The sequence below is a fragment of the Arachis hypogaea genome, chromosome 15 (genome assembly GCF_003086295.3).
Source record: "Arachis hypogaea cultivar Tifrunner chromosome 15, arahy.Tifrunner.gnm2.J5K5, whole genome shotgun sequence".
Classification (NCBI taxonomy): domain Eukaryota; kingdom Viridiplantae; phylum Streptophyta; class Magnoliopsida; order Fabales; family Fabaceae; genus Arachis; species Arachis hypogaea.
In genome coordinates this window covers 65648482-65666125 of record NC_092050.1, presented here as the reverse complement: position 1 = coordinate 65666125, position 17644 = coordinate 65648482, and the positions used below count along the sequence as shown (strand labels likewise).

Below are 17644 nucleotides of genomic sequence, written 5' to 3'. Positions count from 1 at the left end.
CTGAGAAATCATATTGACTTGCTAAGTCAATATTTTATTTTGGGCCAATATGGCATTCAGAGTATTAATTTCAAGAACTCCCTTCTCCTGAGGCGTCCCATTACTCACAAGATTCCTCTCAGAAGTGTACATGAACTGGTTATTAGCAACCATATCAATGAGTTCTTGAGCTTCTGCAGGCGTTTTCTTTAGGTGAATGGATCCACTTGCAGAAGTATCTAATGACATCTTAGCTAATTCAGACAGACCATCATAGAATATATCCAGGATGGTCCATTCTGAAAGCATGTCAGAAGGACACTTTTTGGTCAGTTGCTTGTATCTCTCCCAAGCTTCATAGAGGGATTCACCTTCCTTCTGTCTGAAGGTTTGAACATCCACTCTAAGCTTACTCAGCTTTTGAGGAGGAAAGAACTTGGCTAAGAAAGCCGTGACCAGTTTATCCCAAGAGTTTAGGATATCTTTGGGTTGAGAGTCCAACCACACTCTAACTCTGTCTCTTACAGCAAACGGGAAAAAAATGAGCCTGTAGACTTCAGGATCTACTCCATTAGTCTTAACAGTATCACAGATCTGCAAGAATTCAGTTAAGAACTGAAAAGGATCTTTAGATGGAAGTCCATGAAACTTGCAGTTTTGTTGCATCAGAGAAACTAATTGAGGTTTCAGCTCAAAATTGTTTGCTCCAATGGTAGGGATGGAGATGCTTCTTCCATGTAAATTGGAATTAGGTGCAGTAAAGTCACCAAGCATCCTCCTTGCATTATTATTATTTCCGGCTGCCATCTCCTCTTCCTGTTTGAAAATTTCTGTAAGGTTATCTCTGAGGTTGTATTTTAGCTTCTCTTAGTTTCCTCTTCAGAGTCCTTTCAGGTTCAGGGTCTGCTTCAACAAGAATGTTCTTGTCCTTGCTCCTGCTCATATGAAAAAGAGGGAACAGAAAAATAATAATAATAGGGATCCTTTTTATCACAGTATAGTGGTTCCCCTGTTGTTAGTAGAATAAGAAAGGGAATACGAGTGAAGAAGAATGGATAATCCAAACACAAGGGTGAGGATAAGAGCAGTGAATTGAGATGAAGAGAAGTGTTAGTAAATGAATAAATAAATAGAAGAAGATGAGAGAGAGAGAGAAGTTTTCGAAAATAAAATTTTGAAAAGGGGTTAGTGATTTTCGAAAATTAGGAATGAAAGCAAATTAAAATTAAAAATTGAAACAATTAATTAATTAAAAAGAATTTTTGAAAAAGAGGGAAGAGATTTTCGAAAATTAGAGAGAAAGGGTTAGTTAGGTAGTTTTGAAAAAGATAAGAAACAAACAAAAAGTCAATTAGTTAGTTGAAAAAGATTTGAAAATCAATTTTGAAAAGATAAGAAGATAAGAAGTTAGAAAAGATATTTTAAAATCAAATTTTCGAAAAAAGATATGTTTTAAAAAGATATGATTAAAAGGATATGATTTTGAAAAAGATAAAATAAAAAGATCTTTTTAAAAAGATATGATTAGAATTAGTTTTGAAAAAGATTTGATTTTTAAAAATCACAATTAATGACTTGATTCACAAGAAATCACAAGATATGATTCTAGAACTTAAAGTTTGAATCTTTCTTAACAAGTAAGTAACAAACTTGAAATTTTTGAATCAAAACATTAATTGTTGAGGATATTTTCGAAAATTATGAGATGAAATTAGGAAAAAGATTTTTGAAAAATATTTTTAAAGTTTTCGAAAATAAATAAGAAAAATGAAAAAGATTTGATTTTTGAAAAAGATTTTGAAAAAGATAATATTTTTTTTAATTGAAAATTTGATTTGACTCATAAGAAACAACTAAATTTTTAAAAAGTTTTGAAAAAGTCAACTCAAATTTTCGAAATTTATGAGTGAAAAAGGGAAAGATTTTTTTTTTATTCTTGAATTTTCAATGATGAAAGAGAAAAACATGAAAAAGACTCAATGCATGAAAGTTATGGATCAAAACAATGAATGCATGCAAGAATGCTATGAATGTCAAGATGAACACCAAGAACACTTTGAAGATCATGATGAACATCAAGAACATATTTTTGAAAAATTTTCAATGCAAAGAAAACATGCAAGACACCAAACTTAGAAATCTTTCATGTTCAGACACTATGAATGCAAAAATGCACATAAAAAAACAAGAAAAGACACAAAACAAGAAAACATCAAGATCAAATAAGAAGACTGGCCAGGAACAACTTGAAGATCATGAAGAACACTATGAATGCATGAATTTTCGAAAAATGCATAAAATTTTTAGAAAAAATGCAATTGACACCAAACTTAAAAATTGACTCAAGACTCAAACAAGAAACACAAAATATTTTTGTTTTTTATGATTTTATGAATTTTTTTTTGGATTTTTCGAAAATTAATGTGAAAAAGAAAATAAGAATTCTAAAATCTTTAAGAAGAATTCCAGGAATCTTTCAATATTAGCCCAAAGCTCCAATCAAAGGGTTGGACATGGCTTAATAGCCAGTCAGCTTTAGGATATAAATCAGGCATGCAACAACTAATATTCAAATTAACTTGCCTCTATGCTGATGGTTGGAAGTCCCTATCCAAAAGAATTAGACCTGGCTTTACAGCTAGCCAGGCTTCACATGCTTCATGAAACTCTAGAATTCATTCTTAAAAATTCTGAAGAAAAATATATTTTATTTTTTTGAAAATATTTTTTTTCGAATATTAATTGGGAAAAACGAAAAAGAAGAAAATATTTTTGAAAAATTTTTGAAAACTTTTTGAAAATAAAATAAGAAGAAAATTACCCAATCTGAGCAACACGATGAACCGTCAGTTGTCCAAACTCGAACAATCCCTGGCAACGGCGGCAAAAACTTGGTATGCAAAATTGTTACTCTGAGGTTGTAAAATTTGTTGTTCGTTCTCTCCCTGGCAATGGCGCCAATAATTGGTGCACAATACCATGGTCCAAACATAACTTCACAACTTCGCACAACTAACCAGCAAGTGCACTGGGTCGTCCAAGTAATAAAACCTTACGTGAGTAAGGGTCGATCCCACGGAGATTGTTGGTATGAAGCAAGCTATGGTCACCTTGTAAATCTCAATCAGGCGGATATCAAATGGTTATGGAGTTTTTGAAAATAAATAATAAATAAATAGAAATTAAAGATAGAAACACTTATGTAATTCATTAGTGGAAATTTCAGATAAGCGTATAGAGATGCTTTCGTTCTTCTGAACTTCTGCTTTCCTGCTGTCTTCATCCAATCAGTTCTACTCCTTTCCATGGCAAGCTTTCTATAAGGGCATCACCGTTGTCAATGGCTACATCCCATCCTCTTGTGAAAAAGGTCCAAATGCTCTGTCACAGCACGGCTAATCATCTGAGGTTCTTGATCATACTGGAATACGATTCACCCTCCTTTTGTGTCTGTCACTACGCCCAGCACTCGCGAGTTTGAAGTTCGTCACAATCATTCAATCCCTGAATCCTACTCGGAATACCACAGACAAGGTTTAGACTTTCCGGACTCTCATGAATGCCGCCATCAATCTAGCTTATACCACGAAGATTCTGATTAAGAGATCTAAGAGATACTCATACAATCTAAGGTGGAACGGAAGTGGTTGTCAGGCACGCGTTCGTGGGGGAATGATGATGATTGTCATGCTCATCACATTCATATTGAAGTGTGAATGAATATCTTAGAAGCGGAATAAGTTGAATTGAATAGAAAAACAGTAGTACTTTGCATTAATTCATGAGGAACAGCAGAGCTCCACACCTTAATCTATGGAGTGTAGAAACTCTACCGTTGAAAATATATAAGTGATGAAGGTTCAGGCATGGCCGAGAGGCCAGCCCCCAAAACGTGATCACAAGATCAAAAATAGAATCCAGGATGATTCCAAAGATGTCTAATACAATAGTAAAAAGTCCTATTTATACTAAACTAGTTACTAGGGTTTACAGAAGTAAGTAATTGATGCATAAATCCACTTCCGAGGCCCACTTGGTGTGTGCTTGGGCTGAGCTTGAAGTTTACACGTGGAGAGGTCATTCTTGGAGTTGAACGCCAGTTTGTAACGTGTTTCTGGCGTTCAACTCTGGTTCGTGACGTGTTTCTGGCGTTTAACTCCAGACTGCAGCGTAGAACTGGCGTTCAATGCCCTTTTGTGTTGTCTAAACTCGGCCAAAGTATGAACTATTATATATTGCTGGAAAGCCCTGGATGTCTAATTTCCAACGCAATTGGAAGAGCTCCATTTTGAGTTTTGTAGCTCCAGAAAATCTACTTTGAGTTCAGGGAGGTCAGAATCCAACAGCATCAGCAGTCCTTCTTCAACCTCTGAATCTGATTTTTGCTCAAGTCCCTCAATTTCAGCCAGAAAATACCTGAAATCACAGAAAAACACACAAAATCATAGTAAAGTCCAGAAATGTGAATTTAACATAAAAACTAATAAAAACATCCCTAAAAGTAACTAGATCCTACTAAAAACATACTAAAAACAATGCCAAAAAGCGTATAAATTATCCGCTCATCAACTAACGTCCATGTCAACGTCACTAAGAGTCACTCCTAAATTTCTTTAAATAAGGCCGAAGCCCACATCAAAAGACTTAAAGATTGATCTGGAAAGTATATAAATAGGATAGATTTTAAAGTTAGAAAAAAAAGCTGGGAAGCAGGGACCCTAATTTGGAAACCCTGAATCATTTTCTTTGTACTTTCTTTTACTTTCATGTTCCTTTCTTTTTCCTTTTTGTTCTGCTGAGCAATGATGAACTAAACCCCACATCATTAGGGGGAGGAGCTCTATTGTAATTCACATGATTGAATGAAATTCTTCTTCTTCTCAATCCACTTGTTATAGCTAAGGGATAACTTCTATGTTTATTGAGATCCATTCACTCCGGAAGGGGGTTTGAATCTATTAAATTTCTATGTGAGCCTCGGAAGGAGAATCATAGAAATTAGAATTGAATCTCTATCCCTCACAATTCTCTTGATCAACACCATTCGGGAGAAATTGAGATCTTGAGAATTTGTGTGGCTTATGGATAAGAGAATGCACTTAATATGGCAAGATTGATTGTGTTTTGAGAGATTGGGCTGCCAAGAAATTGGGACTCAATCAATTACAATCCGCTATAGATCTACTTCATATGATTGAGAATGATGTTGAAACCCATTGATTCATGATGGATTATGATATCTTCAATCCCTAATGAATCTTTCTCTTTATTTTTCTTCACTTTAATTTCATTGAATTTCCTTTAATTGCATTGGTTTACTACTTCCTTTGATTTTCCAGCACCCAAAGCCTTTTACATTTCATGCAATTTAATTTCCATTGTCATTTAAATTCTTGCCTTTACTTTCTTGCAATTTAAGATTCAGCTCATTTAAGTTTCTTGCACTTTAAGCTTCTGCCCGTTTACTTTTCAGCATTTAATTTTCCAGTACCTGAGTCATTTAAATTTCTGTCCTTTACTTTCCAGCATTTACATTTCTAGTACTTTACATTTTGTTGTTCTACCTTCATTGTGGATTTACTTTCTGCTCATTAAATTTCACCAAACTCTTTCAAATATTAGCTTGACTAGTCTCATCACCCAACTAAAGTTGCTCAATCCATCAATCCTTGTGGGATCGACCTCATTCTTGTGAATTTTACTACTTGATGCGACCCGGTATACTTGTCGGTAGTTATGCGGATGAAATTTTCCGTGCATCAATAGGTCGGGAACCCGGGTACACGGAGAGCTTATGAGACATCAGGTTGGGATCTATACTAGGCATGTTAGAGATTTTCCAAACGAAGAGGTTTGAGTTTCTTCTTAGGAGGCCAATGAGCTGCTCTTTTCAGGATGATCTCTAATCTACACTTTTTGCACTTTCTCTCTGGGTTGGCTAAACAGTTGGTTTCAAGTTGGAACACCTCCAAGCTCGATGGTGTTGACTTCCTTTTCTCTCATGCTGCCTTTTAAGTTAAGGCTTTCATTATAACACTTGCGTGCTAGTTTTTGGTATCCTTTTATGGTAGCGATTCCTTCTGCAGTGGGGAACTTCATGCATAGATGAGGCATAGAGACAACTACTGCAAGTCGGTTCAAGGTTGTTCGACCTATTAGGGCAATATATGCTGAAGTGACATTGACCACGATATAATGAATGCTTAACATTTTTGACCTCACACCTTTTCCAAAATTAGTGTATAAAGAAATATACCCTAGAGGTCAGATCGGTGCGTCCCCCAATCCGAAGAGGTTATCTAGGTATGCCTGAAGATCTTTTTCCTCTAGTCCAAGTTTATCAAAAGCAGGTTTAAACAATATATTTTCTGAGCTACCTTGATCTATAAGGGTTCTATGGAGGTTTGCTTTAGCGAGGATCACTGTTATCACCATTGGGTCTTCATGACCAGGAGTTTCCCCGTGAGCATCTTCTTTAGTAAACAAGATGGTGAGCTAGTTGGGAGATCTGCTACCTTTTCTGACTTGGTATACCTCTTTAAGATGCCTTTTTTGTGATGGCTTTGAGATTCCTCCTCCAATAAATCCTCTATTAATCATGTGTATGTGTCAGTCGAGAGTTTGAGGGCAACATTCTTGTCGTCCTCCTTTTTCATCTCTTTTCCTTTTCCTTTGATCGTTTGACCTATCTGCCAAGTACCTATCTGGTCGACCTTCTCTAGCCAGCTTTTCAATGACATTCTTTAAATCATAGCAATATTCTGTCTGACTTCTTGCCTTTTTGTGTTTGATTGGACGAGAAGGAGAAATCTTCTCGGTATGACATATCTCATTGTAGACATGTACAGAGAGACCTAGAGGGGAGTATAATTATGATACTTACGAGGTTTCTCTAGGTTGTACTCGTCTTTCTTCTTAGCTTCTTTCTCTTTTTCCTGAGGTGGATAGGGATGGCCGCGTCTTGAAAGAGGTTCTCTTAGTCGAAATTCTCTTCGATGTTGATATACTTCTCTATCCATTCTTGAACTTCGTACAAAGAAGTTGGGTGTCGCTTGGATATGGATTGAGAGAACAGTCCTTCTTTGAGGCCATTAACTAATCCCATTATGACTGTTTTAGTGGGTAAGTTTTGTATCTCCAAGCATGCCTTATTAAAACGTTCCATATAATCTCCGAGCGTCTCTTCGACCTCCTGTTTGATTCCTAGCAGGCTTGGTGCGTGTTTCACCTTATCCTTCTGAATTGAGAATCTTGTGAGACACTTCCTTGCCAGGTCGTCGAAGCAAGTTACCAACCTGGGCTATAAGTTATCGAACCACTTCGTTATAGCTTTAGTCAAAGTCGTTGGGAATGCTTTGAAACGAGTAGCATCAGAAGTGTCAGCTATGTACATCTAACTTTTGAAGTTGCTGAGATGGTGCCTTGGGTCGGTTGTTCCGTCGTAGAGATCCATATCGGGGGTTTTAAAATTTCTTGCGACTTTGGCCCACATGATCTCTTCTATGAATGGATCTTCTCCTCCTAGAGGGCTTTCTTCCCGATCCACTCGATTGCTCCTTCTTCGGAGGTCAGCTTCTAATCTTAAGAGCTTTTCTTCTAGCTCTTTTCGTTGTCGCACCTCCCTTCGCAGTTCTCGTTCAACTTTTTGTTGTCATTCAGCTTCTTGTTCAAGCTGCTTTAGTCATCCACGAGGGCCATGGACTAATTCTAGTATCTCTGTTAGATGGGGAGGTTCTTCGTCTTTTGGTGATGGACCTCCGACTGGATCTTTCTTGGTTGGGGGTTTCTTGAAGTCCCTTCTCCGTGGGGAATGTGTGTTCTTTCTCAGGGAGGGGGTATTACAAGTGTGAGATCATCATGGTAGGGCTTTGGTTGAAATTTAGATGTCGTGTGACCATCTTCGTAGTGATCGTCTGCCATTTTCAAGGGTTGAATTACAGGTCCCCAGCAACGGCGTCACTGTTCCAAGGGTTACTTGAAATGTTTATTTGGGCCTGAGCATGAGACCCAGACTCCTTTTGAGGCAGTGTTTGACTTGTTCTTACGCCGAGGTACCGCCGTCCGAGTTTCTCGTGAGGAGGTGGGTACTGGTAGCTGCAAGAGACTCCGATGTTTAACTTTGCACAGATTTTAGGCAGGTGTTTAGTACATTAGAACGTGAATATGCTTGAGGGGTTTTAGTGTATTTATAACAGAGCTGATAACCACTTTTGTTGGAGTAGTTCCACATTTATTGATGAATAATCATTTCTTTTATCTTTGGGGAGTTTGTTAGGATCTAACTTTTAGAAAGACAGAGATAGTGGCATAGATTCAGAGAGGTAGTTGCTTATTTGGATAAATATAAGCCAGTCTCTTTCACTGTGTTTGACCTCTTTATGCAGTAGGGGCCACCTTTTTGGGTGAGCCTTTCATCCTTATTATTGGGTATGGCTTTTATCTTTTGGGCCTGGGTATGAACAAAACCTTTATTAAATTTACATACAAGTATATATATTTCAATTAAGGTTAATTATCACTTAATATTTAATGGTCATCAAATACTTGAATTCACAATAGGCCTTTGTGTTATTATTATCTCAATTAATTCATATGGCCTAAGTAATATATTCTAAGAAAATTCCATATAACAATAGACACCTGTTAGAAACTCAATCGGTAATTGATCCATATATGTTGTTGGACATTAGGTCAATATATCTCAAGGAGGGAGGAATCAGGAAAGGATAGGGTGGAGGGAGCTAGGGGTCTTTGAAAACCTAAATACCTTTACCAAAACAAACTCACCAATTCGTTCCTTTCTCTAGAATGCTTCGATCTTTTAGCAAAATTTTTCAATCCCAAGATGGTAAATTCCTAATTTCAGACATTTAAAATTAAATTACATCTGAAATATTTACCTTTTACAATTCTTGTTAGAAGGAAAGTAGGTGAAGTAGCAATTCTCTAATACTGTTTAGCTAGAAGTGCTGAATTTTGATCCCTTAGGTCCTCAAACTTAGATCTCCCTCTTTCTTTGGTCTTGTCATTGTAACCCAACTACTCCATACCATCCATCTTTTAGCACCTTGCTGTCCCTACCAAAATTGAGATAGAATTCTATGAATCACATTTAGTAGACCATCTGGTAGTTTGAATCAAGAGAGTATATAGATAGGGATTGCTTCCCCAATTGCTCGAAGTACAACTTGTCTTCCACCACTAGATAAGAGGGAACACTTCCAAATTTGAACCCTTTTAAAAAGTTTGTTCTTAATAGAATTAAAAGTCGCCTTCTTCAATCTATTAACAACTGAGGATAGCCCCAAGTATTTGTCTTGTTCTCCTATATGAGAGATGTTGAAATTGGCTGTCTAAAACCATATAAGAGGGGGAGTGTTGTTGCTGAAAAATAATATCGATTTAGTTAGATTGACTTTGTGGTCACTGAAACTCTCATGACTTATCAATAATTTCGACCATAGTTATCATTGGATGCCTTACAAAAAATAATTGAAGCATATACAAAAAGTAAAAGTTGACGGACTGACATTGACCGCTCACCTGAATTCATTGAATGAGACAATTTTGCTTTGTCTTGTATAGTAGAAAGAAAAGACATTCTGCAAAGAATAACAAAAGATATGAGGATAACGGATCACCCTGTTAGATGTCTCCATTGGTTAAAAACAATTATAGTTTTGACCTTTCACAATAAAAGATTAAGAAACTGTGGTCACCATTTCTCAAATGTCAAATTCAGTCAATCCATCTTGAGTCAAATACAAGATTTTCCATAATAAACCTCAAAAGTGTCATTCTTCTCAGTTATAGACATTGCTCATGTCTAGTTTAAGCGCCATTTAATACTCTATTCTCCTTTTGTTCTGCTTAAGATAGCGCATACATTTATGGACAATGAAGATGTTATAAAAAATAAGCCTTCATTTCAACAAAGCGCTTTAATTAGGAATAATCAACTTCCCCTATCTATGCACAATAACCTTGGAGATAAAATTGTAAATCACAGAAGACAAGCTTATAGGTCTCACCTAGGTCATAGAGCAAGCATCCAGGACCTTGGGGATAAGGCATATGTTAGTGTGATTAAAGGATTTCAATCGTAAAAAAAAGGCCTTTAAGATTCTCCCACCGCCAAAGAAACTTCTTACCGCTCAGAAGACATCTCCCTTGACTATGTCCTAATAACATTGATAGAATTAGGTAGTCATATCGTCCTCTCCTGGAGTACTAAAAGGGTGGATACTGACCGAGAAAAAATTATCGGTAAAGAATTTCTCAAAAAATTCTTGTTACAAGTATAGTTCTAAACCGACAAGCAATCCTTGGTCAACGTTTAAATTGTTTGTCACTTAAGCAAACCCAATAAAAATAAATCGAAGTATTCAAACCTCGGGTCGTCCCTCAAGAAATTACAGGGAAGTGTATTTATTACTGGTTATAGAAAAGTATATTTTTGGGGTTTTATAATAAGAAAAAACAAAGTAAAATGGCAAGAAAATAAACTAATAGCTAAGAAAGCTCTTAGCAAGGAGAGGGAATTGGAAGTCCTATCCTCATTATTATCGATAATGGTGATGGTAAATGTAAATTTCCTTCACTTAGTTAACCTCTAACTTATGAAGAAAAGTCAAGTGCATACAATCAACTTGAGTTCACAAGTCCTAATCAACTCATAGTGAGAGACTAGATTTAGTGAAGTTCAAGTTAACTGGCAATCTTCAATTACCAATCAACAAGAGACTTTGACAATTCAAAAATCTCCAAATCATCAACCCAAGCTAAGAACACAAAAATCTAATTTAAAATCCAACCAAACATTTTATCAAACACTTGGAAGGCACAAAATAAAAACATAGAAAATTGATAAGACATAGGAAATTCTAAGACTAACCAAAGTAAGAAAATAACAATAACAAAGCAATTGAACAATAAGAAACATGAAATATAAATTGCATTAATGAAAATTGAGAGTAACACATGAACTCATAAACTAAATTAGCAAAATAAAGGAATCAATAAGAGAAGTAGATAATTAAAGTGCTAGAACAAATAAAAGTAAGAGAAAACTAAATTAAAATAAGATTAAAACCCAAATCTAAAGAGAAATTTGAAGAAGAAACCCTAAACCTAGAGAGATGAGAGAGCCTCTCTCTCTAGAATTCTACATCTAAAACCTAAAAATTGTGAATGAATGAAAAGTGAATGAATTCCCCAATAATGATCCTTTCAGCTCCACTCTGTAGCCTCTAGTTTGCATTTTCGGGCCAGAAACTCGGTCAAAAGCAGCCCAGAAATTGCCCACAGCGTTTTCTCGTAACTGAGGCACGTGACGCTTGTCACGCGTACGTGTCAGCCACGCGTATGCGTCGCTGGACTTGGAACTTTTCATGCGTACGCATCACCCACGCGTGCGCGTCATTTTTCTGCTGCACCAGTCACGCGTACGCGTCGTCCATGCGTGTGTGTCGGCTCTAGCTTCTCAAATCCTCAATTTCTTGTATTCCTTCCACTTTGGCGTGCTTCCTTTCCATCCTCTAAGTTGTTCCTACCCTATAAGACCTGAAAACAGTTAACACACATATCACAGCATCGAATGGTAATAAGAGAATATTACAAATTTGCAATTTTAAGGCCAAAGAAGCATGTTTTCAATCATAGCACAAAATTAGGAAGGAAACTTAAAAATATGCAATTTATATGGGTAAGTGTGAGAATAGTTGATAAAATCTACTCAATTCAATACAAAATAAACCATAAAATAGTAGTTTATCAATCTCCCCACGCTTAAACATTAGCATGTCCTCATGCTAAGCTCACGGGAACCAAAAGAGTGAAGAGGGATGGTAGGACTTATTAAATGCAACCTATCTATATGAATGCAAATACATGAAATAATACTTCTACCTACTTGGTTAAAAGTAAATAAATCTTTCAAGAACAAATATGAACTGGATTCCACTAATTCAAATCTCAAAATAAAGTACAAGTACACTTACAAGAAGAAAGCTCGTAAAAGCCGGGAACAAAGAATCGAGGATCAGACCCTCACCGGAAGTGTATACACTCTAATCACTCAAGTGTTTGAGATTTGATTCTCTCAATTCTCTACTAATCTTGCTTTTTAAGGCTTGCTCTTTGATGAGCGGATAATTTATACGCTTTTTGGCATTGTTTTTAGGTAGTTTTTAATATGTTTTAGTCAATTTTTATTATATTTTTATTAGTTTTTAAATAAAAATCACATTTCTGGACTTTACTATGAGTTTGTGTGTTTTTCTATGATTTCAGGTATTTTCTGGCTGAAATTGAGAGAGCTGAGCAAAAATCTAATTCAGGCTGAAAAAGGACTGCAGATGCTGTTGGATTCTGACCTCCCTGCACTCGGAATGGATTTTCTGGAGCTACTGGAGTCCAAATGGCGCGCTCTCAATTGCGTTGGAAAGTAGACATCCAGGGCTTTCAAGCAAAATATAATATACCATACTTTGCTCAAGGATAAATGACGTAAACTGCCGTTCAACGCTAGTTCCATGTTGCATTTTGGCGTTAAACGCCAGAAACAGGTTACAAGTTGGAGTTAAACGCCCAAAATAGGTTACAACCTGGCGTTTAACTCCAAAAACAGCCTAGGCACATGTAAAGCTCAAGTCTCAGCCCCAGCACACACCAAGTGGGCCCCAGAAGTGGATTTCTGCACTATCTATCATAGCTTATTCATTTTCTGTAAACCTAGGTTACTAGTTTAGTATTTAAACAACTTTTAGAAATTTATTTTGTACCTCATGACATTTTTAGATCTGAAATTTGTACTCTTTGACGGCATGAGTCTCTAAACTCCATTGTTGGGGGTGAGGAGCTCTGCTGTATCTCGATGAATTAATGCAATTATTTCTGTTTTCTATTCAAACACGCTTGTTTCTATCTAAGATGTTCATTCGCACTTCAATATGATGAATGTGATGATCTTTGACACTCATCACCATTCTCAATCTATGAACGCATGCCTGACAACCACTCTCGTTCTACCTTCGATTGAATGAGTATCTCTTAGATTCCTTAATCAGAATCTTTGTGGTAAAAGCTAGAATCCATTGGTAGCATTCTTGAGAATCTGAAAAGTCTAAACCTTGTCTATGATATTCTGAGTAGGATTCAGGGATTGAATGATTGTGACGAGCTTCAAACTCACAAGGGTTGGGCGTAGTGACAGACGCAAAAGGATCAATGGATCCTATTCTAGCATGAGTGAGAACCGACAGATGATTAGCCGTGCGGTGACAGTGCACCTGGACCATTTTCACTGAGAGGACGGATGGTAGCCATTGACAACGGTGATCCACCAACACACAGCTTGCCATAGGAGGAACCTTGCGTGCGTGAAGAAGAAGACAGGGGAAAGCAGAGATTCAGAAGACAAAGCATCTCCAAAACTCCAACATATTCTCCATTACTGCATAACAAGTATTTATTTCATGCTCTTTTATTTTTCGCAATTCAAACTAATAATCATAATTAATCTCCTGACTATGATTTACAAGGTAACCCTAGATTGCTTCAAGCTAACAATATCCGTGGGATCGACCCTTACTCACGTAAGGTATTACTTGGACGACCCAGTGCACTTGCTGGTTAGTTGCGCGGAGTTGTGAAAAGTGTGAATCACAATTTCGTGCACCAAATTTTTGGCGCCGTTGCCGGGGATTGTTCGAGTTTGGACAATTGACGGTTTATTTTGTTGCTTAGATTAGGAAAATTTTTTTTTAGGTTTAGAGTCTTCTATTATTGTTTTTTTGGTTGAATTTTTTTTAAAATCTTTATTTTCTCTTTTTAATTTTTTTCAAAAATTTTTATAAACTAATAATTGAGTTTTTCTGTTTGAGTTTAGTTTCATATTTTAAGTTTGGTGTCAATTGCATGTTTTTATTTTCTTTTAAATTTTCGAATTTGTGTTCATTGTTCTTTCTTAATCTTCAAGTTGTTCTTGTCTATTTTCCTTGTTTGATCTTTAGTTTTTCTTGTTCTATGTCTTTTCTTGTTTTTCTTGTGCTTTTTCAAAATATCAGTTTTCAAAAAAAAAATTTATTTGTTAAATACCTTTTTAAAACACGTTAAATTTATAGCTCAGTTGGCTAGAATGTTGTGCTTATGTTCTTGGTAATTGGGTATCTTCCTTTTAAAACTTTTTCAAAAATAATTTTTCTTTGATTAAATCTTGTGTCAAGTTTTAAGTTTGGTGTTTTCTTGTCAGTTTTTATTTAATTTTTGAAAATTTATTTTTGGTTTTCTAAAAATTTTAAAGTTGGTGTTCTTTTTATGTTCTTGAGTCTTTGAATTTTTGTTCTTCGTGTTCTTGTGAATCTTCAAGGTGTTCTTGAGTCTTGCTTATGTTTTGATCTTAAAATTTTTATGTTTCGTGTTCTTTGGTGTTTTTCCTCAAAATTTTCGAAAATAAGGAGCATTAGATCTAAAAAATTTTAAATTTTGTGTCTTTTTATTGTTTTTCTCTTTCTTCATTAAATTCAAAAATATTTTCCCTTTTTATTCTAATTGATTTTCGAAATTTTCCTTTAAAAATTCAGATTTTTATTTTAAAATTTCTATTTTATCTTATATTAGTTTTAAAAATTTCGAAATTCAAATTTCTTTTCAAAAAAAATCATATCTTTTTCAAAAACTTAGCTTATTTTATTTCAAATTTCAAATTTCAAAATCCAAAATTCAAATTTCAAAATTCAAATTTCAAAATTTAAAATCTCAAAATTTAAAATTCAAAATTTAATTTTCAAATTTAAAATTTAAATTTCAAATCTTTTTAATTTAAATTTCTTATCTTCTCTTACCTAGCTTATCTTATCTTTTCTAATCTCAAATCTTAAAATCAAATCTTTTTCACATCATTTCTTTTTTTATTTTATTTTATTTTCTTATAAGTATCTTTAATTTTAAGACATATCTTTTTCAAAACTTCCTAACCAATTTCCCTCTCTTTATTTTATTTTTGAAAATCCTCACCCACATCTTTTTCAAATCTTTTTAATTAATTAATTTAGTTTTCAATTTTCTTTTATTTATATTTCTTCAAATTTTCGAAATTATAGTCAATTTTTCAATTATTTTATTTTATTTTATTTTATTTTAATTTTGGTTTTCAAAAAAAAAATTATTTGCAATCCGCATCATCTCCCTTTCTCCATCATGGACCTAAGTGGAAATGAACAGTCCAGAAGGACTCTGGGGTCATATGCTAACCCCACTACTACTGCATATGGGAGTAGCATCTGTATACCTCCCATCAAAGCAGACAGCTTTGAGCTAAATCCTCAGCTCATTGTCATAGTGCAGCAAAACTGCCAGTATTCTGGTCTTCCACAGGAAGAACCTACTGAGTTTCTGGCGCAGTTCTTGCAATTTGCTGACACAGTGCGTGACAAGGAGGTAGATCAGGATGTATACAGGCTGTTACTATTTCTGTTTGCTGTAAAAGATCAAGCTAAATGGTGGTTAAATAACCAACCCACAGCAAGCATAAAGACATGGAAACAGTTATCAGATAAATTCCTGAATCAATATTTCCCTCCAAAAAGGATGACACAGCTAAGGCTGGACATCCAAGGCTTTAAACAAGAGGATGATGAATCCATTTATAATGCCTGGGAGAGGTACAGAAGGATGCTAAGGAAATGCCCCTCTGAAATGTTTTCAGAGTGGGTGCAATTAGACATCTTCTACTATAGGCTTACAGAAAGAGCTCAGATATCTCTAGATCACTCAGCTGGTGGATCTATACACATGAGAAAAACTATTGAAGAGGCTCAAGAGCTTATTGATATAGTTGCTAAAAATCAGCATCTGTACATAAGCAGTGGGTCCTCCATACAAGAAGAAACCAAAGCAGTATCTACTGAACTTGGTCCTCCAGAACAAGTTGCTGAACTCCATCAACAATTGTGTTTTCTAACAAAACAGCTAGCAAAATTCAAGGAGATGCTACAAGACACTAAAAATGCTAATAAAAATATGGAAGCAGAATTGAATCAGACAAAACAGCAGCTATCAAGGCAGATAACAGAAGAATGCCAGGCAGTTCAATTAAGAAGTGGGAAAACATTAAATACCTCACTTCAGAGCAGCAGAAAGCCAAGAAAAGAACAACTGACAGAGGATGAGCAAAATATTATCCAAAATCCCTCTAAGGATAGTAAGAGCACAGAGAGGAATGATTCTGGCGTTCAAACACCAGAAAGGGATGCAAAGCTAGCGTTAAACGCCCAACCTACGCACAATTCTAGCATTCAAACACCAGAAACAGGCAGGGAATTGGTGTCAAACGCCCAATAGAAGCTCAGTTCTGGCGTTCAAACGCCAGGAACAAGTAAGGAGTTGGCGTCCAATGCCAATCCAGCTTCTAACCCTGGCATTCAAATGCCAGTGAGAGATCAGACACACACAGGTGCTGATAGCAACCCCTCTAAAAAGGCTTCTCTAACCACCTCTGTAGGAAATAAACCTGCAACAACTAAGATTGAGGAATACAATGCCAAGATGCCTTATCCTCAAAAACTCCACAAAGAGGAGCAGGATAAGCAATTTGCTCGCTTTGCAGACTATCTCAGGACTCTTGAAATAAAGATTCTGTTTGCAGAGGCACTTGAGCAAATACCCTCTTATGCCAAGTTCATGAAAGATATCTTGAGTCATAAGAAGGATTGGAGAGAAACTGAAAGAGTTCTCCTCACTGAAGAATGCAGTGCAGTCATTCTGAAAAGCTTCCCAGAAAAGCTTAAAGATCCCGGGAGCTTTATGATACCATGCATATTAGAGGGAAATTGCACCAAGACAGCTTTATGTGATCTTGGGGCAAGCATCAACCTAACACCTGCATCCACTATCAGAAAGCTTGGTTTAACTGAAGAAGTCAAACCAACCCGGATATGTCTCCAACTTGCTGATGGCTCCATTAAATACCCATCAGGCATAATTGAGGACATGATTGTCAAGGTTGGGCCATTTGCCTTCCCTACTGACTTTGTAGTGCTGGAAATGGAGGAGCACAAGAGTGCAACTCTCATTCTAGGGAGACCATTCCTAGCAACTGGATGAACCCTCATTGACGTCCAAAAAGGGGAGATAACCCTGAGAGTCAATGAGGATGAGTTTAAGTTGAATGTTATCAAAGCTATACAACATCCAGACACATCAGAAGACTGCCTGAGCATTGATATTATTGACTCCCTGGTGGAAGAGGTCAATATGACTGAGAGTCTCAAATTAGAGCTAGAGAACATTTTTAAAGATGTTCAGCCTGATCTAGAGGAACCAGAGGAAATAAAAGAACCTCTGAAAACTCCTCAGAAAGAGGAGAAACCTCCTAAACCCGAGCTTAAACCACTACCACCATCCCTGAAATATGCATTTCTGGGAGAAGGTGACACTTTTCTGTAATCATAAGCTCTGCTTTAGAGCCACAGGAAGAGAAAGCACTAATTCAGGTCCTAAGGACACACAAGACAGCTCTTGGGTGGTCCACAAGTGATCTTAAGGGCGTTAGCCCAGCCAGATACATGCACAAGATCCTATTGGAGGATCATGCTAAGCCAGTGGTTCAACCACAGAGGCGGCTAAATCCTGCCATGAAGGAGGTGGTGCAGAAAGAGGTCACTAG

The 17644-nt window shown here is 36.2% G+C and overlaps 1 non-coding gene across 1 annotated transcript; it reads left to right on the top strand.

The window, feature by feature from the left end:
• Positions 1–282: 282 nt before the first annotated feature.
• Positions 283–390, top strand: LOC112752378 (small nucleolar RNA R71). The gene has a single exon (XR_003176817.1). It is a non-coding gene; the product is annotated as a small nucleolar RNA R71 (small nucleolar RNA).
• Positions 391–17644: the final 17254 nt, after the last annotated feature.